This window comes from Varroa destructor, unplaced genomic scaffold (genome assembly GCF_002443255.2).
Source record: "Varroa destructor unplaced genomic scaffold, Vdes_3.0 BEIS01000004.1, whole genome shotgun sequence".
Taxonomy (NCBI): Eukaryota; Metazoa; Arthropoda; class Arachnida; order Mesostigmata; family Varroidae; genus Varroa; species Varroa destructor.
Window position 1 is genome coordinate 32,434,520 of NW_019211457.1, and position 15,333 is coordinate 32,449,852.

General features: G+C 43.6%; 2 long non-coding RNA genes across 3 annotated transcripts; both read right to left on the minus strand.

The window, feature by feature from the left end:
• Nucleotides 1-1,233: 1,233 nt before the first annotated feature.
• On the minus strand, nt 1,234-3,726 carry LOC147756094 (uncharacterized). Its single transcript, XR_015326034.1, has 2 exons — nt 2,476-3,726; nt 1,234-1,808 (listed from the first exon to the last, which is right to left on the minus strand). It is a non-coding gene; the product is annotated as an uncharacterized LOC147756094 (long non-coding RNA).
• A 2,592-nt stretch (nt 3,727-6,318) lies between these two features.
• LOC147756095 (uncharacterized) lies at nt 6,319-14,740 on the minus strand. 2 transcript variants are annotated; one of them, XR_015326032.1, is made up of 3 exons: nt 13,001-14,740; nt 10,843-11,014; nt 6,319-10,132 (listed from the first exon to the last, which is right to left on the minus strand). It is a non-coding gene; the product is annotated as an uncharacterized LOC147756095 (long non-coding RNA). The 2 variants fall into 2 exon arrangements; XR_015326033.1 differs by having other exon boundaries at nt 6,319-10,181.
• Nucleotides 14,741-15,333: the final 593 nt, after the last annotated feature.

A 15,333-nucleotide genomic window follows, 5' to 3' on the forward strand; every position in this document is an offset into this window, starting at 1 on the left:
TATATATAAGAAAGTATAGATACATGTGTACGTACGTAAATAAACACACACACAAGTACACATACTTACAGATGCAAAAAAAATGCAGGAGCTCACAAGGGTGTTAGGAAAAGCTGATTGAATATGAGATGGAGGTACGATGCTGGGGTTTGTATAGCGTCAGAATGGTACTGTTTCAAAGGGGAGTTCGTAGAACTTTAGTCGAGGCCCTGCTGGCTGGCTGCCTGCCTGTCTGCCGGCTGGTGGTAAGCGGTTGACTGAGACCGCCAGTCAACTAAGTTAAGTGAGGATCTTGGTCAGACTAAAATTTAAAACCAGTGCTGCTTTACAACCAGCGTTCTACAGAAAGAGTACGCTACTTACGTAGCTGACACCATATTTGGGCCACTTGTTTACGAATCGTTGATATAATTCAGGTAAAAGTTTAGGTTGGAGTAAGGTAGAGGAGAATTTTAATCATAATAACGGAAATGAATGCTAAATTAGTTTAACACTACGTGAAACTTTAAATGAACTCTGAGTACTATGCTTCATTCGTGTGGTAACTATCAAGCAAGGGAAATTGGTAATGAATAAGAAATAAATCAAAAAGATGGTCCGCTGTAATAATCCCCTCTGTCTTGCAGCTACCCGCGAGGTAAAGGAGAAAACTTAGACATCTTCTGGGATACTGAAACCTAATAAGGCCACGTGGAGAAATTCGAGTTTTTCCATTTCATAGAAAATGAATCGCACCACCCATGCTGGCCATAGACAAAGAGGCCTGTTAAAATAACTTCACCGAGTTATTAAGTTAGATAGGCTTTAGCGAATACATATATACGCATGGATGCTGATAGGTAAAATCCTAAATCAAACTAATTTCCGTAGGTAGCTCATGTGTGCTTATGCGAACACTTATATCAGCAAAAGATTGTACAAGCTTTAGTTAACCCCTTGCCAAGTCAGTAGATAATGCTACTAACGTAATTCAAATTGGGAACACTTCTCCGACATCAGTTTATTGCTAACCTACCCATGTTTCTCTCTTGTGTTTTTTGAAACTTTCACTTCGTCACCTTTGCCGAAAAGTCGTTTCAGCCGCGACTACAGCTTCTATAACGTACACTAATTTTGGGCAGGTCCACCCTTCCTACCCAAAGTATTCGGAGGCTCGCTGGGTGAATAAATTCTAATAGTATACATATAGTTAGTTGTTCCCTAGTCAATAAAGACTTCTTCGCGCTGTATAACTCTGGTTCGTTGATTTAGTTTCTCCAAACAGTTTATGTCCATTACGAAATAAACACGGACATGCGCATATAGGTTAAGACATTATGCCGTCCGTTTTACTGTCGTCGTGCGCTCCATCGCATCCACCTAACAGCTTCCCCTGCGCGAACTGCGGCTCGCCGTACTGTCTTCTCTGGCCTGTCCTATCCCAATGCAACCCAGAAATGTCTCCTTTTTGCTTCCGTTGGGTCGACGAACCCTGCTCATCGTTGAATGGCCCCTCCTATTGTAGACTCCGTCAGCTGTATGGCTATTCGTTGTAAGCACGCTATTGCGTCCGCGTAATCGTCGCTGCCGCTATTACTGCAGTGGTGCACCACGAAGCTTCTTCCCTGCTCCCAACAAGCAGTGGTGCTTGTAGCTACGATTTTCCCGCTGCTAAAGGTAGTAGCTAGAGCAAAAGGCGGTCGGTCGTTCGCTCCTCCATCCGTTCGGTCAAGAAGACGGCCGAAAAATATCAGGCCGCACGAAAGAGATGTTACGAGCGTCGCAACGATGACGCAGCTCAGAGAGAAAAGAGCCGGACAGAGACGAGGCTAAAAGGACGAAAAGTTGTAAAAGAGGAAAAAGCCAACAGCGACGACGACGATGATGATGATGATGAAAAACGAGAAGGATACAGGAAAAACTGAAGTTTGACTACAATCAAACGGATAGAAGCCAATACAAGTTGCAGTGGCAGCTGTGGCGGTGATGCTAGCAGCATTTCAACAGCAGCAACACCAGCAGCGATAGCAGAAATAGTAAAAAACGGCCCATACACACACACGAGGAAACAAACGAACGAAAACAGGAACGGGCATCGCTCTAAACAAGTGTTGTCAGTAGCCATTTAGCGGGCACCTCCGTAGCAAGCGTCGATACGCCAGTAGTGAAGCCTATAATAGCGGTCTAACCTACGATATTTACCGCGAATCACAGAATTAAGAGACAAACGGAGCTCGATAGCTGCGCGCAACATAAAGAGTACCAGCGATGGACCGCCGCCGACGACCGCTGATAGTAAACAGAGGCTTCAAGAAGGTGAGAAAGAGCGAATAGCAGAGGGAACGGAGGAGTGCGATAGCAGCAGCAGCAACAGTAGAAAGCGGTGTAGCGTCATGAAGGAAAACGATAACAAGAGCAGAGATAGAGAAAACGAAAAACATGTAAAGTGAGCGAGCAGTAGTACTCCATGGTGGCAGAAATATAGAAACAACGCACCGTCTGCACGAAGCTTCTGAACCTTCTGGTGTCCGTCCCGCTTGGTTCTATGTGGACGCGACGACTCATTGTGGCCATGCAGTAACGATACTCCTAAGTGCTAATTGTAGCGGTCGCCGATCGTGTCAACCCCGCAAGTCGCACTACCCCTGCTCCCTTTGTTGGGTCTCTTGTTGCCTTTCCAAGGGTAAGGGTGCCCATAGCTGTTGAACTGTGGCGACGTAAATGACAGCCGCGGCAAGAGAGCGGGTCGCAATGGTCAGGCCGCAAGCGAAAGTCGTTTGTGGTTCTGTTGTTGCTTAAACGATGAAGTGGCCGATGAGGACAACGACTCCGGAGCTGTGGGGCATCGCCGTGGCGTCTGTAATGATAGCAACAGAAGCAGCGACTTCGGAGCTAACAGTGCTTCGAGGGGTGAAGCGCAAGCCGGAAGCCAAAAAAATGTTTTCATCCGCCCGACAATATTTACATCGATTACGCTATTGGGGCAATTTGATGCTCATCATGGACGCGGCGTGATGGCAGCTGACGCCATTTAACCTTTGAAGTAAATGTACCTTAAGATTATGTTGTGACAACTGCGGTATATCGAGACTATTAATTGTTTGTGAATTCGTTCCGCCTCAACTATCTAGATGATTCTTGAGTTATAACTTCAAACTCGTCGACTGTGATTGACCTAATATTTGAAAGTTTTGGTTACTTAGAATATGAAAAATAGAAAATAAACAGATTTATGCACAATATGCTTAAACTGCATCAGGTATAGGCAGATAATAAGCTTGAATCTATAAATAATTAAGAGTTTTCAAAAAATCGAGCGGTCATGAGGTGGTGGGCTAAGCAATCATTTTTAGCGTAAAATCAAATCTATTCGGCCGCGCAAGTTATACTATATACTCTATAATATATATATATATATATAATACTGTATATAATAAAAGATCCTTGTGATGGCGCATTGGTAACGAGTACACTTTCCGTAGACACGCTTTGTTTAGTGCTGAAAGAGAGGCTAGCTATGTAAAGTAATGCCTAAAACAGGTACTGGACGTAGAGGTCGAAACATTCATCTTGAAATCCCATCTACAGTGGCTCATTATTATGTGCAGACATTTACAGAAACACGGACGCTCTTCATAGTTATAGGTGCCACCTTTTTGTTTCCAAACCATGGACCAGTCACTCGTCCGTTCAACTTATTCAAGTGGCTTGATACTAAAAAATTACTAGTTTTCTTATTGCATACACTTTCCGAACCTTAAACAGTCTCTTCTGGATCTCTTCGAACACTATTCTCTATACACCTGTACCGCTGTTGCTATTTTTATTATTATTTTTGTTACTGCTATTATTGTAGATACGTCTAAGTTCAGCATTGGTCATCTGGCGCCGATCCTCGGTTAGTTTGCCAATTGATTTCCTCAACTTGTTTCTCTTGAACCTTGCGTTCGTCTTACTGCTACCGCTAATTCCGCTGGCCGCCGCTCCGACGGCCCACGCTGGCTCCAACAACAACAACTGTGTGGCGTAGCGTGGAACTGAAGCGTAAGTAAAGGAAAGAGGAAGCCATGATCCCTGGCATCATGATCAGTGACATACATTCGCCGCTAGGGGCCGCTGCCGGTTCTGCTACCACCGACATTCAGTTTAAATTAGTAGCAGTAGACGGAACAGAAACACAAAACTAACGACAACAGCTGCAATGGCAGCGATATGGTCCACAAAACAACAGAAGACACACAACAGGGAAAAGCGAACGCTTTGTAAAGCGTGCGGCGGCTGGCAGTAGATCCGTGCCACCCCCGAGCCGGGTGATGCGAAATCCTCATTTTCAACCAACAGTAGAAAGCTTCCACAAACTATTGAATATTCAGTGCATTTCAATTATCTATAACCGTTTATCTGTTAGGTCCCTTCTAAACGGCTATCGAAAACTTAATGATTTGTCTCTATCGGCCTGGCGTCACATAATCGGGCACACTAAAATTCGCAGCGATTCAATCAGCAGTAGCTTGCACGGATATTTCCCGTTCGTCAAGTCAATTCGCTATATCCTCTTAGAACAATGGGTTCTAGCCCCGAACAGGGCCCCGAACTTTGGTCAGCGGACTCATCATTTAGCAACCGAAAATTGCTAAACTCGAACGAGTGCTTTATACTGTTGGGGTTTGCAGCCCCACTGCCAGCGGTACGCTCAGCAATACATAACTAATAATGGTTAGATTAAAGTAAAAAATGTGACGAATATATCTATTCGTATATTTACAGGCCGTTCAACAGAATATGGCTATGATAACTCGCACGGAAGAAGTAACGGTATAGTACCGATGGAGCCCGATTCCCGACTGAAAAATTCGCTCTTCCTCTGCGCGCGTGTTTCGAAGCAGCGCTATGTGTTAAGATGTCCGTCGAGAATTGTTTCTACGCTAGCACTCTTCCAATACACAATAACGCACGTAAAATGGTAGACAGTGCTTTATGGTACCGCTTTCAAGCAGGAACTAGAATTATATTCAGGGTGGTCGAGCTGAGAGCCTAGAAATCAGTAGTCCGGCACGCTAGCCGCTGTCCCAGTGCTAAAATGCATGTGATACCGGATAGTGTTTCCTTATCGTTTGCCTACCGTATATACGGCGGTATTCAGACCTCAAGCCAGTCCTGGATGTATTTCTACGTCAGCGTATATCTATAAGGGCAATCTTGACTTTGTATGTTATGGCTTCCCGATTATCGACTGGCGCGATGCCGTTGACTGCCATTGATAGTCGTTGTCGGAACCAGAACACAGTGATAACAGAAAATATGGAAAAACTTAGTTCCAGCACCTCGCAGTAATCGATGCCTTGTTGAGTGCAATCGGCCGTAGTCGTATTCATCTGCGTGGATGTCTACCGGTGTTGGGGTTCCTGAAACCTTTCCAACGCTGTTCATCCGCTTGTACGGGTCTCATTTATCACCTGAAATAGAACTGTCTAACATTGCGAGCTCTTAATTTGCTGCCGTAGCTAACAACGGCTTTTCTATTTGATTCCGGGTCTCGTATCTGCAATCACACCTCCGATAGGTTATTTGCAGTCTTCGAGCGAACTGCATGAACTGATAAAACGAACCTATTGCATTATACCTATGCAAACCGAACACTGTGATTCTATGAGTCTTCCTCGAGGAGTTTCATATATTACGGAAGAAATTATTAAACGTGTTTTCATTTGAACAAGCTATACATTACACATTTTAAAGTTTTCTAGCCGTATTTTGGCGACGATAGTCGTTACGTTTTGTCACGAAATCGTTTAAGGCATCAGCACTTTTAGACGCGACTCGTGAACTCATAAATTCAGTAATCGTTCGGGTGAGGTTTAGGTTGAAGCTGTGTCTAAACCCGTTCGAAATTAAGCCTAACGATAGAAAATCTAAACCCCCGGCGACTTATAGCCCTACAGTACCGAACTTTACATTTCACAGCAATGTCTGGTCTGCATTTAAACTCGTTTAAAAAAAATCATTATTAATTGACCTCCTGGGCAATCTTTGAGCATATCATTTCTACTATTACATTAAGAAAATCATCTAACATTTAAATCGTGACTAACAAAATAGACAGCTTTCATCGTGAAGGAGAAAAAAAAAAATAGATCCAACCGCCAGAACCGTTACAGCAGGGATTTCTAGGACGCCCTGCTGCATGAGGTTATTCAACGGTTATCGAAAAAAACCAAGCGAGATCTATTACTGTCCCTGTTTCTAGAAAAGACTAGGCGATTCATGAACATTTATTAGAGTACATACAATGTATTAGTAAATTGAATCAATGAACGTTCGAATAAACTTCGTCGTCCTCAAAGCCTTCAAATATGGAACGTTATAACAAGACTCTCTGTAGGGTTCTAAATTATATCATGGACACATGCGAATTAGCTAACTAAGGACTCAGCCAACTACTATTAATAGACTTATTAGCATTACAAAAAGCCATTTGATTGCTATTGCTCAAATTGCGTAATTGGGGAAAAAAGTCAATGGTCTTAAAGGAGCTTCATGAGGTGACAAGTTGTCTGTACATAGGCGACAGACCAGACTGGTTATGTATCGAAGCCTTTGTTGACCTATTTTATACATCTATACTCAACTGATGTTAACGGTCGATGCGATATACGATACAGTTATCGGCAGCGTAAAAGGAACAGGACGCTATAACGTGAGGACACAATGAATCATAAATACGTATTCGACTTCATCCCGTATTTGTCGTACTGACGAAAACGGGGCGGGAATCGCTAACACAAGTCGTTACATTACAAGCCCTAGGCTGTAATCAGCTTTGTGCTTGTAGCTCGTCTGCCCGCTAGACATTTCTACCTGTGGCAGGAACTCTTTAGTAGTAAACAGGCCATTCTATTCGTAACAGCATAACAACATTGTGTGAGTTGCTTCTAATTTTTCGAAGAAATTACGATGTGCCACTGTAGATCGTAATCACCCCCGTAACGTAAACGTAACAACATTCGTATGGGCGGATTGAGAAAAAACGCATTGACACTTGTATATAAACAATGTGTGTCAGTATCTCTCTTTGGTAGAATTTACGCATTCGTTTCATGGGGCTTATCTGTTACACAAACCCCGGACATGTTCGATGAAACTAGCATCGATATACACATTGAGTCTACCAAACAAACGTACACACGATAGCTAGGTAATGTACCTGAGAACGATTATGAGGAATAGGTGTGTACGTTATTAATAGAAAGTGCAAACTTTAATAAAAAAAAAAAGCCATGATAAACATAAATTCGTCGTTTAAGTCAGGGGACCAATCTACCAATTTCTTTCTGCTAGACGCCTCCCGAGTCAAGAACGTGCGCAATAGGTCAACATTTACTTGCAATGATTGTAAGCCCATCAATGTTGCGTGTGTGTAGAGTCGTCAGTAACGTTATTTAACGCAGCGCCACTGTCCCGGAACGCAATGTATTTGCGTGACCCAATGCCAATCAAGAATGTTGCACCGATGTTTTTAAGTTCGCTATCTAGCTTACGCTATAATCACGTAGTTAGTTGTTTAAGTTACTTTTCTTACTTAGACTACTTACCGTTTTGATATTGTTGCCTTCAGCGACAGACGTATGCCTAGCTATGATCGTGGTTGTAATCTTAAGTAATCTTAAGTGTCCATATATCTTAAGTAAACCATCTTGAAAATTAGCCTTCACGTGTTTTCACTTCAGAGAGTTAGTGGAGAGTAAAAGCTTGTCACTCGCGTAACGATAAGGTTGACGCCTGAAAAGGCTTCGGATGGACATGCTGCACCCTGCGTGTGCTCTAGCATGATTAATTCAATTGAGGTCTATACATTCGGCTAGCCATGGACGGCCATCTTTTTCTCTGCTCAAACACTCTATCCTTCTACATATATATATATATAGTAATAAGTGTGCAGGTGTGTTATATTCATTTTTGCTGAGTTCACTGACTGTTTTTACTATCCTTCCAGCTTAGTGCTCCCCTCTTCCTCAAGCGGCATTGGCTTTGTTTTTACTTTTACATTCGTTGCGTATTTAAGTGCTCGTTGTTATAGCGTCGCATATGCCGTCTTCTATTCGGTTTTACTGTATGCGCCGAAGGGATCGACGCCCCCTAAACGGCCCTGGGGTTTGATGCAGTCAACGCAACGCTTGCTTCTTCTGCTTCTTGTTTCCTGCCATAACCGCTGGAGTCCATGCTCTTCGTTAAGGACGCCCACAACATACTGACAGTCGGTAAGCGAAGCTCTCAGGTGAGCTGAAACTCATAACAATAGGTAGATCTCGCGAGCTTTCATGCCAGCCTTGCTGTTTCAACTGTTGTTGTTGTCGTTCTGAAGGTTCAAAGTACCCCTTCGCTTTACTTCATTCCCCACCTATCCAACTGAAGTGTGTAGTAAAACTGCGGTTTCATTCTATCAATGTTTCGCTTTCCTCGTCTGTCTAGAGTTTAGATCTTTCCACACGTTCCTATTGCATCGTATAGCTAGCAAAATCGCAGGTATACTGACGGAACCGAATCGCTGTTGTTGTCTCGTTGGTTAGCTACAGAAAGCTACTTACTGCTAATGCTGTTGTTGCTGCCGCTGCAGCAGGAGGGGTTCCGTAATGTAGCTGGTTGCAGTGCTTATACCGCCACCGTGCTGAGGATGGCGTGTTCTAGAAATGACTACAAGGGTCCGCCGTCAACGATTTCACCGATCTGGAAACGCGATTCACGAGAGTTTAACGTCCTCGCGATACGCGCGAAGACCGCATCCGATGTTGACGCTGTTGTTCACGCTGGGCTTCTGTTCGCCTGTTGGGCTCCGCAGCCACGTAGCGATGGCAGATGTCTTCCATTTACTATTATCGTTGATATAGCGAGTAGTTGAGTGGGTTCTGTTGGGTGGATTTTCTGCATTGTGACTGATTCTACGTGAGTGTGCGTTGTGTCCGCGTGTATGTCCATGTCAGTGACGTCTTTCGCCGGTACTGGCTAGAAGCTGCGGTTCGTCTTTATCGCCGACAACGGCCCGTCTCATAGGCCGTCTCGAGTCAGTCCTTCATCAAGCATCTGTCATTTTTTCTCTGCGTCTACCGTCGTTGTTACTGCTGCTGCTGCTGCTGCTGCTGTTAGAACTAGGGTCATCGATGTCATCGTCATGGCTATCAAATGCTCTTGTGTCAACTGGTCGCTTTGATCAATGAAATGGTGTTGGATTTTTGTGATGATTGTTATCGCGGATGGTATAGCAAGTTGAGCCTCAAGTTCGAAGCTTAGTAAATCTAATAAAAAGCACGACCCTGTGATTGTAGTAGACTGTAGTAGGACGCAATGTACAATGCAATACGTCACAATGGCACCGATAAGCATTTGTAAGAAAAAAAAAATAGATACATAAATGTAATGATGAAACATCTGTTGAAACCTAATGAAGAGGACGTTTTTCTTCAAATAAAAATCACTGCTTCGACAAGTGAAAGTTCGGCTCCGTTCCACATAATCGTATAGTATTTCAGTGAACAATCACTATACTAGGACCCACAGTGCACGTACGCAGGTGGCATAGCGTAACTTTTACGTTATAGAACTACTGAAGTATATTTAGGTATGTTCTCTCAAGGAAATCCGCTTATGGAGAGTTCAGTCTCTATTAGTAGACATCTATAATACGAGCCCTGCCAATCCAACAGCGAGAATACTCGATGAGTCCTTACGTAGTATTCCGTTTAACTCAAGGGCTCACATGTTTCTTTTTGTTTCATTTACTGAATTAATCTTCTGAGTTGAGCTTTTATTTAATTTTTTATCAGATTTTCTTTTCGACTAGAATATGATCAATAAAATTTTCTATAATAAGCAGAAAATGCGACGCGTCACAGTGATGCTACCATTTACACCATTCATATATCTACCAAATTCAAATAATAAAAAAAGCACAAACATTATCTTACTTATCTCGTACGGATTAAGAAAGCAGTTGCTACAGATGTAACATAAATGTTGCGTTGTAAAACTGGTTTCCTACTGATCGGCGTCATCAGCTCAGCATCTTCCTAAAGCTGGCGCATCCCTGGCCATCGAACTGGTACTTCATCTAAAGCCATTATAATGCAATCCGTCATGTTGCTGATCCGTCTGGAATAAGCTGTTGTTGTATCGGACGATCAGACCTTTTGACGTCGTAATCCATTCAGCTAAAATCAGGTTCGAACAATGTGTATTATACGAGACGAATGTTCATATGATACTTTCTATAATTGATTAAATCAATAATATCAGGACGCGCAGGAGTATCTGGTAGCGTTTACGTTAACCTGAGGAAATTATCACAAATATTGTGTAAATCAATCGCAATACAATCGTATAACTGTGCGTGTCAGACTGACGCGTCCGCTGGACGTGGTAACTTAAGCTGCACCTAAAAAGTCTCCTTGGGTATACTACACTACGGAACCACGTACCACAAACCTTTATATCTCTGTGGCTTACAAAGGCCGCAAATTTCTACGCAGTTCGTCGTACGCTGCTGCTAGCTTAAATGTGTGTCTCTAGGCCGCCTTGCTAGCGACGCAGGCCGGGTGCATAAATTCAGCGAGGAAACTACCAATGAACCCTAGGCTACCAATAAACCTCGACCCATTTTTTTTTTTAATGAAATCTAGATAAAACGCTGTCGTAGTTCGGACCCAACAACAGCTCGCCAAACATCTAATAGCTCTATCCAGAGACATCAACGTCGAGCTATGAACCACAGAACAATGCCACCGGAAACGGCTCGGCTGGTAAGATTCGGGGTGGGAGGAGTCGTAAGAAGAGCAGCATTAACGTGAACGGCCGCTGCTCCAGTCTACTCACCGCCGTCTGCCATATTTGGAGATTCTGTCGATGCCATCGATCTGTTTCATGTGCTGCTGCCACTCATACAGCTCGATGAGCGTTTCGGGTTGGTCTTCTTGATCATTGTAAGGTCTTCCGTCATCAGAAGTAGATCGCAGGAGAAGGTCCGGCTTAGCCCGTTTCTCGACGCCTAAAAACAGGCGGAAAAGCGGCCAGATGGCCAGCAAAACCATTTAGACCAATTTCCATTACGAAAAGTGATTCTCTCGCAGATCTTATTAGCATAGGGCAAGTTGGCTTGCACGCTAGATAAGTCTGGATGAATGTTCACTGTTTAATGCTGGCCCAAAGCAGTTTTACGCCATGACAGTACGTGCAGCTTTCGCTCAATGGTGCTCCCGCGCCTGCGCCTGCGCCTGCGCTTCTATCCTATCCTACATATTTCCGTGTGTGAACGGTCAATCAATATATAACTTACGGCTATTTTATCGATACGAACGTGATTATAATGAAACTAGCAGGCCATATGGTACAAAGGTAAGTGTTGTTGTTGGTGCTACAACACCCTACTGCTGCTGGAGGAGTATTACGAGAAAAACAAAGACGCCATTCAAAACAACTGTGTCTATGAATGTCGTCAGTCACTAAGCAATCTGCTTATTTTACAGAGAGAAAAGACCGCTTTGTTCTCCACTTGTAGGTATCCTTCGTGCGCGATTCCCCTTTAGCGTCAATAATTAACTTCACGCAGTCTGTGTTTTTCTACGAGTTACTAACAATGGCCGAATTGAGTGTTTCGTTATTGCACAGTTGATGATACTACGACGCGTGTTGCCGTTGTTGTTAAGTTAAAAGTTTTTCGACGGGTTGATTAAGAATACCGGGAGATCTCAACATGTGTTGCTGGTTTTTGGCGGACTCGTAACCTCATTATACAATTTCTCTCGTAGGCGGCGTAGGGCAAACTAAATTCTCCATATCCGTTATGAGCGCTCGATATACTGCGTTCGAGATTACTGTAAACCCATGTTAGACACGACTGAACGGCTATTTGTTTTTCCCGAGAATTCGATCCGATTAACTTCTATCAGGCCAATTGGTTTCCACGGCGTACGTTATACAGCAAATAATGATCTGTCAGACGTTCGATACCTGGTACGTATCTAGGTACGTCGACAATTATAGTGTTCAATATCATTTTTACCGGCAGCAAAAAAAAAAAACAGTAACTGAAATGAAATCAACAACGGCCAGTGACATTATGATGAATAGTAAATAAATATAAAATCAATAACCGTTTGCGTACATTAACGTTGAGTGAGGTTGACGCGGATAGCACCTTTTACTCGTTGTTTTCTCCTATCTAATTTTCCGTCTCGTTTCTGTTACCACTTGCTCCTGCCACATTTATATATACACTGACTTCTTGCATCTGCACAATGTCCATGTTGTTTTTTTTATGACAGGTGTTTGTACTTCTAGTTCGGCCCTCATTATCAGCTGACGCACCAGATACGTACTGTAGTTATTCTGTTGTAATAACTTACGTTATACACATCAAGCTATCATTCCCACACAATATATTTGCATCGGCGACGTTATCGCCATCTGCTGCAAAAATGGCCAACCATTGCTTAGCCAGTTATATTGTCTATACACGTGTCGTTTCGTTGAAGTCTTGCGCAGCGTCGGTCCTGCCATATTTTAGTTCGAGGTTAGTTTTTCCAAATAGCTACTACCTATCTGTTCGTCGAACCGTTGGTCGGAGAGGCGATCGGCGGAGATCTATTTTGTTAATGATTGTTGTTTCCTTTCTACCGCTCGACCACGGCTCGTAGACTAGTCGTCTATGATAATTGACTTTGCATCGTTCCATGTATGTTCTCACCATTCTCTAGTGAAAAAAGTACCCGCGAATGGGGCCAGATCGAGATCACAGGTGGCTAAAGACGAAAATGCTTACCTATACTTGTTTGACCGTTTACTATTTTCTATAATTTGCCGCCCTAATAGTCTCCGTACTTTTACTTGCGGGTGCACCTTCACAGCATGTATTATATACTTTTTTTTATGACGACAGCGTGAACTCGGAAGCTTTCACTGCATTTAATACTAATAGTAGTAATACAGAGCTGGCGACAACACTTTCAAAAGCACTGCTGTCAACCGTACCAACCTGAGGCCCCCTTTTTGTTGTGTAGCTGCGTGGTTACGATTTGAAGGTCAAGCATCTCTTCTACATAAACTCCTCCATGAACGTGTCTACCGTTAGGGTAGAACCGATTCGATTTCTTTACGTATAGCTCCGCCGGTAGCAGACAACCAATCTGGCCGCGTATCGTTGAAATGAGTATGCGCTAGCTATATCCAGTTACGCTTGTTATAATCGTCACTACGCATACTTTCGACTGGAAACCTCTTTTCTGCTGCCGAAACTTCTGTCGCCATCTGTAGTTACACACAAAAACAACCTCTTTTGCTGTCCCTCTCTTTCTATGTCTCCCCTGTGTGTGCGTGTCTGTGAAAAAAAAACACTGGCACTCTCATAATCTGCAGTGTTCTGGTCGGTCGGTCGGTCAGTCGCTCGCTCGCTCACTCGTGATAATCACTGTTGTTACCCTTTGTCTCCCTCAGGTACGACGACTACAGTTAAAAGGCTGAACGGCGGCTGACCAGATGTGCGATCGGAAGAGTCTAATCTTTTTCGTCCGAGACGTGGTGGATACGCCGCAGAGATGCAGTGTTCGCCCATTTGCAGTGGAAAACACAGTTGGCTACCGTTACAGCGAATAGTGATGAAGGGGCGCCAAGGGTTGCAGCGGCGTCGTGTCACCAGATAAACACTGGATGATGAAATTTTCAATTCGACCGAGAGATCGAGCAATCTGAACGCAGCGAACGTTGACGTAAATTGACGACGTTAGTTAGCTTTCAAGAGTTAGGCGCTTGCAGCAGCGACTCGGCCGAGATAGCCGCAATAACACGACGACAATAACAGCAGCAGTCACAATCGAGGTCTATAAGACTAACTGGGGAGGGGGGTGACAACAAACAACGACCTGATTACGTGTGATGATCAACAGTGACCTGTCCGGCTAGACCAACGACACATTTAGTTTACCCGTTCTTGGCACGCAGCGGCGATTCACCCGCTATTGACGTTTATGCTGGACGGTCCCAGGAGACCCAACCTTTTTTCAAGGAGAACAGACGTTCGGTGACGGCGTCCGAGCCATGCCACCCACGTTTTCGTTGATCCTTGATCAGATCTTGCTCCGATTGTTATCTGCGTCCGAGTTGTCATCAGCGTCACATGCCTGGTATTACTTAATGGAATGGTGACGGCAATGAAGGCGTCCTATGGTCAACGTGAATGGTTTCAAATGATTCTTGCTGTATTCTGCACTTCGTGCGCAGCGGCTTTCTCGTTGTCGGGGTGGAACCAATGGTTGGAAGACAGTTGGCGGAGAAATTCACACGAGATAAAAGAAGTGTAGGAACAGCTAAAGAAAGAGACTCAAGACCTACATAGAATAGCTGGTTTCTGTGATTCACTGTCACCAAAAACAGAGTCGATTGGCGTCGTCATCGGTTGAACACTGCAATAGTAGGATCTGTAGAGTTACACCCGCGTCTATCAAATTTGGTGGAAGCAAAAGCAACAATTTAATGGGCTCACCGTGACTGATGACCCCGGGGTGAACTGTTGCGTTACTGATTCAGACGAAAAGTCTACGTAGAGTGCTGTGGTTAAGTTTCGAGGGTGTGGCGATGGTTGGCGCAGTATAGGTTCAGAAGGTTGCCAAAAGGTGGAAATCTGATTCAGATGAAAGGATTTTCGTAGTTATTTGTTGTAGTTAAACGAAATTCATTCTGAGGCAAACTTGTAATTTCCTATAATAGAAACTATTGCTTTATACCCATTTGTCAATGGTAATGCCATTATTCAGATTTTCTTCAATTTTTCTTCGACTGGACAAAATATCAATGATTCTTAAATTTCCGATAGAAATATCGGTTCCGTAATTCTTCGTTAGACAGTCAGTTAGTACTTCTAATGAGTATTATATTAGTGACAAAAAATTTCATATATAACTTGAAGTCCAGTTACCGATAAAATTTTATGGTTTAAGGTATGATCAGTTTTTAGGCATGTTTAACCCATATGTAAGAATGGCTTAATTTTAGCAGACCGCTCTTTGCGGTAATTTACTATATCCATCACTGCCCTCGCTGCAGGCAACAATTGTTAATGTTCTTACTGTGATGAGAATGTATCAATGGCAACATGACCTTGAGGTAGTGTTCATCTTCTTTATGTGACCTTACTCCATCGCCTCCTACCTTTCCCGATAAAACGGCCGATAGCGTTTTCTGTGAGACTTTCTCTCTTGTTGGTACCCAGTAACCGAGTGCGCGGTGCGAGTGTTCGCCCGCTATCGGCTCCATCGGTCCGGTCGTTGACGTCAAATTGGCAGCACTCCGACGTCGGAAGAAGACACCCAAACT